This window comes from Bactrocera tryoni, chromosome 1, assembly GCF_016617805.1.
Source record: "Bactrocera tryoni isolate S06 chromosome 1, CSIRO_BtryS06_freeze2, whole genome shotgun sequence".
Classification (NCBI taxonomy): Eukaryota; Metazoa; Arthropoda; class Insecta; order Diptera; family Tephritidae; genus Bactrocera; species Bactrocera tryoni.
The window spans coordinates 34,610,114-34,619,751 of NC_052499.1; the positions used below are offsets into that span (position 1 = coordinate 34,610,114).

The 9,638-nt window shown below is 33.5% G+C and overlaps 2 non-coding genes across 2 annotated transcripts; both read left to right on the forward strand.

Moving 5' to 3' along the window:
- The first annotated feature begins 6,673 nt into the window (after positions 1–6,673).
- Trnak-uuu lies at positions 6,674–6,746 on the forward strand. The gene has a single exon. It is a non-coding gene; the product is annotated as a tRNA-Lys (tRNA).
- Positions 6,747–9,245: 2,499 nt separating this feature from the next.
- Positions 9,246–9,318, forward strand: Trnak-uuu. Its single transcript has one exon. It is a non-coding gene; the product is annotated as a tRNA-Lys (tRNA).
- The last annotated feature ends 320 nt before the right edge of the window (positions 9,319–9,638 follow it).

The following is a 9,638-nucleotide window of genomic DNA, read 5'->3' on the forward strand; positions in this document are numbered from 1 at the left end:
CCTTAGGTAGATTAATTTCAGTAGTTTAATTACAATTTCTATATTTAAATGCAAAATATTTTATAATATTCAACCTTTTGTGGAGTTTTCCGTTTAGAAATTTTTAATGTTCCCTTAAACTGAGAGTTTTACAAATATCATATGGAGAACTTTTAAGTTAGAAACACTTTTTATATTTTTATTCATATAAGGTAAATTAAAATTGACCAATTTCTCGTTTTACAGTAATACACTTTTTAAAGTAATCATCTTTTCATAAGATATATTCACCTCGGTGCTATGGGCTCATTCTGGATGTTAGGAAAGGTATATTTAACTTGGTTAAAGTTATTTGTTTAAATGTGTTAAGCCTTCCCCCATTCTACCCGGAAAAACTGGCGCACCGTAAGTATGAAAGAGTAAGGAAGAGCTAAGTTAGGGTATAACCGAACATTCATATTCTTGCAACTTGTAACGATTAAAGCCAGGGATGTACTTTCAGGTGCATAAAACCTGTTATATGGGGTCTAGGACGAATTTTTGTTCAAATATGCACCGTTGCTCTCTCAATGCTATAAGTCTTATGGAAGTTCGGAAATCTTTATATTAGGTATATAGGGGCTAAGGGAAGTATTTGTCTGTTTCAACCCATTTTTGACATAAAGACATACCATTTCAGTTACATACATATATAACACATTGACCGACATTTTCGATTAAAAGTCAACTACAGGTACCGGGGTCTAAATACCTAGGAGCTTGAACAGTTTTCATTGGATTTAAACAATCTTTTGTCATTAGGTGGCACACACTAAAGACATTATTCGTGCAAAATTTTTTCCCATTATATTAATTGCTTCTTGATTTGTGTACTGAAAACTGAACGAATCAAATGGAGTTTAAACTTGTGCTATATGGGAAGTAGGTGTGGTCGTTGTCCGATATCCTCTATTTTCACAATTTGACGTAAGAATATAACTACAACAAGAATGCCACGTACTAAATTTTGCCGAAATCGGTTTTATCGAGTACCGAGATGTGGGAGAGCACCAAATTAAGGTATAAAGCTGGAATTTGGTACAGAGGATCGCAGTAGCAAGGGGCACCTGTACGAAAATTTTCTTGAAAAAGTGGGCGAAGAAATCGGGGAATAACCCCGCTCACTCCCCATATAATGGTACCGTTAAAAACTACTAAAGGCGCGATAAATCAATAACTAAATATGCCAGAGACATTAAATTTTACCGCCGAGATGGTATGAGAGAGCTTTGTGGGAGCTGGTGTGAAAATTGGACGACGGACGTGGCACCGCCCACTTTTTGGTGAAATCCCATATCTAGGGATTTCGACAAAATTTGGTACGCGGCATTCTTGTTGTAGTTACATATATTCTTACGTCAAATTGTGAAAATAGACGAAAATAGATAGTCTTACATTCTTATGTCTCATTGTACCGCATATATAGGCTAATACATACATATGTGAGTTATCCCAATGAAAATAAGACGTCGAGTTTTATTCATAACCGTGTATCTTTATGCCTAAAATAGATAAATTTTAGCGAAAACTTGGCCAAGCACATATGTAACTAATATCAGGATTTTCGAACATCCGGCTGACTTTACTCTATATGATTGGTTTTACTCTTTGATTATTGATTTATCGTGCTATTAGTAGTTTTTAACGGTACCAATATATGGGAAGTGAGCGGGTTTATCATCCGAATTCATCCATTTTCACACTGTACTCAGCAAATTTGGTTGTTGTAGCGTACGCAGTTTAGGAAATATGTACATTAAACTTGTTAGAGGGCGGGCCATACCCACTTTTTCAAAAAAAAAATTCCCAGAGCAAATTCCAGCTTTATACCTTAATGGCGATTTGTGGACGTGGCGGTGGTCCGATTCCGCCCATCTACAAACTCGAAAGGTATTTTGTACTAAGGAACCCACATACCAAGTTTCATCGAGATATCTCAGATTTTACTCAACCTCATTTCAATTCAGTCAACCGGAGTTCAACTTTTATCGTCATCCTGATCATTTATATAAACATATACAACCCTGCATCTATCTCGCTTCGTTTTAAGTGATACGTCCAGCCGTTAGGTGAACAAATACTATAATTCTCTGTAGCAACAGGTTGCAAGAGTATAAAAATTGTTCCGATCGGATCACAATAACTTATAGCTGCCATACACACCGACCCAACTAAATGTACTTCTTGTATAGAAAATATTTTATTTGATTCGGTTGCACCGAAGTTAATACATATATTTTTTTTAATTGGAGTTGTCTATTAAATTAGATTTATACATATATTCTCAGATTCATGATTTTTCAAAAATCCGAACAGCTTTTGTCATAAGTTTGTTTTTCTCATTATAGAGTATATGCCAACCTATTTTTTCACTTGAATTATACTTCTGCGATTCTAAACATTTGTTTAGCTTAAATAGTGACAATCCTCATTTCAAGTAAATAAAAAAAATAAACTTTGTTGACTGCTTTTTCGCTTTTCATTAGTATTTCTTCTAACTCATGCTTAAAAAAAGATAAAAATTTTGAACTATTCATTTGTGAAAAACTCTAAACATAGTCAATATCGCCTGCTTTACGGTCGCGTTGCTCCTGATGGAAAAACATTTGTACATCAAGAGAAAAACCAAGAAGTCAATCCAAAATATACCAAAAAGACCGTGAAGCAGGTGGAGTAAATATAAATATTTGGGGGTCGTTTTACTGGTTGGACTGGTTTACGCAAGAAAGAGTTCCACTTGTTGATTGGCCAGCGCAAGATCCAGATCAAAACTGGACCTAAAACTTGTGGAATGAAGTCAAAGGAACAATTGGGCAAAGAAAATTTACAAACTGCAACGATCTTTGGGCAGGAGTAGAGGAAGCATGGAACTATGTATATTCTTTTGCACAGATGCCAAAGGTTAATAGAGAGCTTACCATTCAGCTGTGAAGCGGTGATTAACGGTTGATAACGGTTATTCCACCAGGAATATAATACATATCAAAAAATGTCACGCCACTTGTTAATAATATTTATTTTGCCTTATATGTAGATCTTTTAAAGTGCGCTAAATACTTGTCCAAGTCATTTTTGACTTAAGAATGTAAACTGAACCAAAAATTGTTTATTTGTTATAAGAGACTTATTATTCTTAATTATTTTAGCTTTTAGTGAAGTAATAATTAGTTTTGGTGCAATGTATCGGGTTTACGTTCTTTAACTGTAACGTTATTAAGTTTTGTATTTCACAATAAGAAAGTGCGCTAAATCTCAGTCCATAGCTGTATCTTGATGATACTTGGTACGCGTGTAAAAGTTAGTAAGTACGAGTTCGTAGATGGGCGCAATCGGACCACTGCCACTTTCCGAAAACCTATAAAGTGCCACAACTAAGCATATTAAATTCTGTGGGCAAAAATTTGGAATAAGTGGGCGTGACCTCGTCCTCTAATAAGTTTAATGTACATATGTATCTAACTACGAAAGTTACAATAACCAAACTTTCCAACAAAAAAATGTTAAAATTTACCTCCGAAATGATACGAAAAGGATTTATGAGAGCCGGGGTAAAAATTGGACGATGGGCGTGGCCCCACCCACTTTTTGGTGAAATCTTATATCTCGGAATAGTGCGAAAATGGGCGAAATCGGACTAAAACCTCGCCTACTTCCCATATAACACAATTTTAAATTCCATTTGATTATTTCTTCAAATGAAGAAGTAATTAATATAACAGGATAAAAATTTGTACTAATAATTCCTTTAATGTATGCCACATTATGACCAAAAAGGTCCCAAATCCAACCAAAACTGTTCAAACCCCCAAATGCCGGAAATGTGGACCCCAGTATCTAGTGTTGACTTTTGACCGAAAATATCGGCCAATGTATGGGATATACAATTGAAATTCAGAGCGAATCATTTCCTGTCAATCTCTGTGTATCAAAATTGGGTTGACTCAGGTCAATACTTCCCTCAGCCCCCATATACATAATATAAATATTTCTAATTTCTCAATGTTTTACTATAACATAACATTGTATCTTTGTGCTTAAAATAAATAAAATTTGACAAAAGCTTGACCTAGCCCCTATATAACAAATATCAGGATTTTCGAACATCCGGCTTATTTTACTCCCGTACCATAATGAAACCCAGGAACCATTTTTTTAGTATGTGACATGATACAGTTAATAGATAAAATCGGGTCGATACTGTAATAATATAATAAATATGTTGGTTAGTGTCTGAGTATAAATAAAATTCCTTGTATTACGATTCTCTGATTCCTGTAATTTGGAAGAGTATACTTGACTTATCCCAAAAAATCCGATCCAAGTAAATGAAATTAACTTTCATCAGTACACAAAATCTAAGGGTAATATATTATATATACAAGTATATATTAATAAAAGTTGATTTCATAAAACCTTAAAATCTAGTCTTTGGCAAAACACAATAAGGATACTTATATATCGTTCTCAGTTTTGAAATGATCCTAATTAATTTATTTTCAAATAGATCGCTCTTCTCCCTCAGTTAATGTACTGCGATGCCTTTCTCGAGTCTTGCTTCCCAGCCTGAACTCATCACAGAATGGCTTAAGTGTATGCACAAGTACTTATATATAAGAATTAATATTTTGGTTTGATTTCTTGTGGTTTTAATGTGTAAAGTTGATAATTAAATATAAAATTAACTATTGATTAAAATGTATTTATGATATCGAAAGGTAAGGAACTTAATTCTTGTGAGAAGGACACCAAAAAGAAAGAACCACGTTCTTGTCGCCCATTAATGTAGAGGTGTATGTGTTGATGGTGCGGTTCGGGGAAAACTTTACCTTCTGTGGTAGAATTTCAGAAATAAAAACCTTATTTTCTATGACGAAATCAATTTGTTTGTAGAGTCATTCTCGTTTAAGAGGGAATAGTACTTATACAAGGATCCCACTTACCATAAGTACCATTTGGTACTTACGTTCTATGTGTAAAAAGTATCCCTTCAAAATTTAAAGATGAACCTTTATTTAATAAAGTATTAATTAATAAAACCGTAATGACGCAGTTCTTTAGCAATATTAAATGATATTAACAAATAAAGAAGGGTTAAGTTCGGGTGTTATCGAACATTTGATGATTTTTCAAGGATCTTAGGGTGTTTAATTCATTATTCAATGAAATCGTCAATGAATTATCTATTTTTGTCATTACTACATATTAACAGAAACAGAAAAGCAAACTGATGAACAATATATAAGGAGCATTGTCCTGATATTGCTATAGATTGCTAGAGAGAAAAAACTCACTGAAATATTAACCCGATTCAAACCACTTTTTGGTCCGATTTTGACAATTGACAATTTTTACACTTGAAATGACATCCCTTAAGAGCTCAAGTTGCGCAAAGTTTCATCCGAATATATACTTGTATTTATTGGTGTTTGATTTGTTATACTGGAAAGTGAAATCAGATGGAATTAAAAGTTGTGTTATATGAAAAGTATGTGTGGTTTCCGCATTTCACATTTGTTATATATTTAACGTATTTTTAATTGATTTTAACGAAACTGTTATATGGCGAGAGGGTGTGTTTATCATCCGATTTCATATAACTTAAATGCTTTGAGATATAATGGGTAGTCGAAAAAGTCTTTTCGTATTTCTAATCAAACTTTAACTTATTTTTTATATTTATAATAATAAATAAATAAACATTTTGGGCAATTTCTTTTTGCAATTTTTCCGCTAGAGACATTATTCATAAATTTTTTTGGTTAAATGAAACTTAAAATCTCACCAAATATCTTTCCAACACTATATGGTATGACACAATGTGATTGGTAGCACTGCAACGACATGTATTGACATACGAAAAGACTTTTTCGATTATAAAATATTTGTATACACGAACCCTATTAGTTGGTGGGGGTTTAAAACTTTTCAACCCACAGGTGCCACTCGTTATTGCGTGGTGATGCGCATTTGGTGTCAAAAAGCGCGGGTGGTTTGTCGAAAACTAGGACAGAGCTCAATAAAAAAATGGTCACAGGATTACGTCCTACGTGCATAAGACCTTATATACATACATAAGTATAAATATTTTAGAAATTCTATTGAGCAGTTTTTGCAGTTTTTAAATTTGAAAATTATTGTATTCTGCATGTATGATTTTAACATAATGTGTTATGTAGTATGTAAAGTTTTTAACATAAGTCATACATGCAGAATACAATAATTTTCAAATTTAAAAACTGCAAAAGTATTTCAATCGATGGCAAAGCACTTAGCAAAGGTAATTTAACATAAACTTAATAAGTGCCCATAATTTTATAAAGTGTTATCAGCTAAAATGATATTTCAATAACATTTAAATAGTCAAAGCCTTAAAGTCAAAGTTCAAATGATTATTATGAAACGTATTTTTCCAAATACAGCAAAATAAGGGTCTCCTAATTTGAATGTTGTGCAAAATAATTAAATACGCTGATGTTTTATACCAGCCATGGACAAATGTTTGGGTGGTGGTAACTCTATTATACATACATACTATTAGTATTATTATATTTTATATTCTCACACAACTTTTAGCTTTGAGCCTTACATTTTTATTCTCCATGTTGACAAGAAAGCAAAAATGTCAAGAATGTAATTTGGCAAAATTAAAATATGTGCCCGGGTAGCTCAGTCGGTAGAGCATTGGACTTTTAATCCAAGGGTCCAGGGTTCAAGTCCCTGCTCGGGCGAAATCAAATACTTTTTATTTCACTTTTTAGGATATAATGTAATGGAAACAAGTAAGGAAGGACTAAGTTCGGGTGTCACCGAACATTTTATACTCTCGCATCATAAAGTGATAATCGAGATTTCATTATCCGTCATTTACATATTTTTCAAATACCGTATTTGTGTAAAGTTTTATTCCGCTATCATCATTGGTTCCTAATGTACATATACATACATATACATATTATACAGAGAAGGCATCAGATGGAATTCAAAATAGCGTTATATTGGAAGAAGGCGTGGTTGTTAACCGATTTCACCCATATTTCGTACATGTCATCAGGGTGTTAAGAAAATATTATATACCGAATTTCATTGAAATCGGTCAAGTAGTTCCTGAGATATGGTTTTTGGTCCATAAGTGGGCGACGCCAATCCCATTTTCAATTTTTAAAAAAAGCCTGGGTGCAGCTTCCTTCTGCCATTTCTTCCGTAAAATTTAGTGTTTCTGACTTTTTTTGTTAGTCGGTTAACGCACTTTTAGTGATTTTCAACATAACCTTTGTATGGGAGGTGGGCGAGGTTATTATCCGATTTCTTCCATTTTTGAACTGTATATGGAAGTGCCTGAAGGAAATGACTCTATAGAATTTGGTTGACATAGCTATAGTAGTTTCCGAGATATGTACAAAAAACTTAGTGGGGGCGGGGCCACGCCCACTTTTCCAAAAAAATTACGTCCAAATATGCCCCTCTCTAATGCGATCCTTTGTGCCAAATTTCACTTTAATATCTTTATTTATGGCTTAGTTATGACACTTTATAGGTTTTCGGTTTTCGCCATTTTGTGGGCGTGGCAGTTGGCCGATTTTGCCCATCTTCGAACTTAACCTTCTTATGGAACCAAGGAATACGTGTACAAAGTTTCATTATGATATCTCAATTTTTACTCAAGTTACAGCTTGCACGGACGGACGGACGGACAGACAGACATCCGGATTTCAACTCTACTCGTCACCCTGATCACTTCGGTATATATAACCCGATATCTGACTCTTTTAGTTTTAGGACTTACAAACAACCGTTATGTGAACAAAACTATAATACTCTCCTTAGCAACTTTGTTGCGAGAGTATAAAGATGTTAGAATCAAGATTCATGAAAAATCTTAATGAAATTCATTCATATTCTTTGGTATCATATTCAAACAAACAGTTTCGCAATTTTAAAATTTAACAATTTCACATACCAATTTTAGCACTTAATTGTAGACATTTAACAAAAAAATATACTTTATATCATTTAAAGAAGTTGCGACTCAGTATTTGAGGAATATAAATTTTCCGAACTATAAATTCACCGCAGCTGATATGAAGAATAGGTTTAAACGCTTAGATGTCTGCTATCTTGTTATATTATCTTATATTAGAAAACTTGGATCATTTCAGAGAAAAGCTAATGAAGTGGTTTCATATAAATAGGTAATTTAGAAGCAAATTGCGTATTCTTAGATTTAGGTCCACAATCCATTTTCCTGCAAATTATATACAGCGAAATTCCCCATTAAGGACAGTCCTCATAACCGTACAGCTCCCATAACTGAAGAAATTTCACGTACACAACGTTTTCTTTCATATTTTCATACAAAACCAGTTCATATAACTGGATTGGAGTATGTTCCAATGACCGGACAAGGTCATTCTTTTGGTAATATTTCGTTCTCCGATAAACGGACAATATTTCAATTTCAAGAAAATTGTGTACAATTTAAAGTTTTTTAAAACAGTACGGAAAATCATCATGAAAAACAAATTGACTTGCACTGGCGCCGTCTGGTTCGCGATGGCTTAACGGAAACTAATGGAATAATTGCCATTCATTCACATCTGACTGACATTGGCTCGCATATATTTATTGAGTAGAAATACAGAATCTGACTTTAAGAATATATTTTAAGCACACGTTTTAGCCATGTCTCCATATGTGGACACCTCCCTTAGCCGGACAAAAAGCCTGTGACGATGGTTGTCCGGTCTGGAGGAGTTTCATTCTATTGCTAAATAGCAATACATAGCTACTTTTGTGGCCAAACATCAACTTCACAGCTTAGGATTAAGGCCGCAGGATCGTAGGAAAAGAGTTTTATCATATTCATATACATACTAGTGGATTTTGAAAAATTAGAAATAATTATGTTTAAGTACTCCTCCTTAATAAGTTGCGTATTTTCACCGTAAAAAAATCGATTTTTTGATGACACAAATCAGAAAATAAATTTTCAAATAAGTAAAACTATAGATTTTATTTTCTTTTAAATAATTTATTTTAATGCAATGAGTGTATTCTTCCAGCTTTGATCAGAGTGTGCTAAATTATTTATGAACGTGTGGCGCCACCTAGCGGTAAATTGACAAACTGTGGCGTTCTTCACCACATTAGCTAATATCACAACCATATTGCATTTGATAAATCAAAGTGACATGGTCACAAAACGAGCCTTTGATGGAATGGGGATAAGTGCCCGGGTAGCTCAGTCGGTAGAGCATTGGACTTTTAATCCAAGGGTCCAGGGTTCAAGTCCCTGCTCGGGCGACGAAATATTTTGTTTTGTTAAATTATATTTTCGTTTCCATACGAAGATTCGAGATTATGCCTGGCCTTGGACAATATTTTATGTTTCCTTCTAGGTGTTACAAGCATTTTACCAAACTTAATATATCCTGTTTAGGGTATAATTATGAGAAATGGTGTTATAGATATTTAATTTTTTCTGCAAATAATATTACCAGCATGAAACTAATTGACTTCTGAATTTCTATTTTATAAAACTTTCTCAATTTCATAGAAAAAAGGTTACTAAAATTATGAAATCATATGTTTGATGACTAAGTTCGTTCAAATTGGTTGCCAAA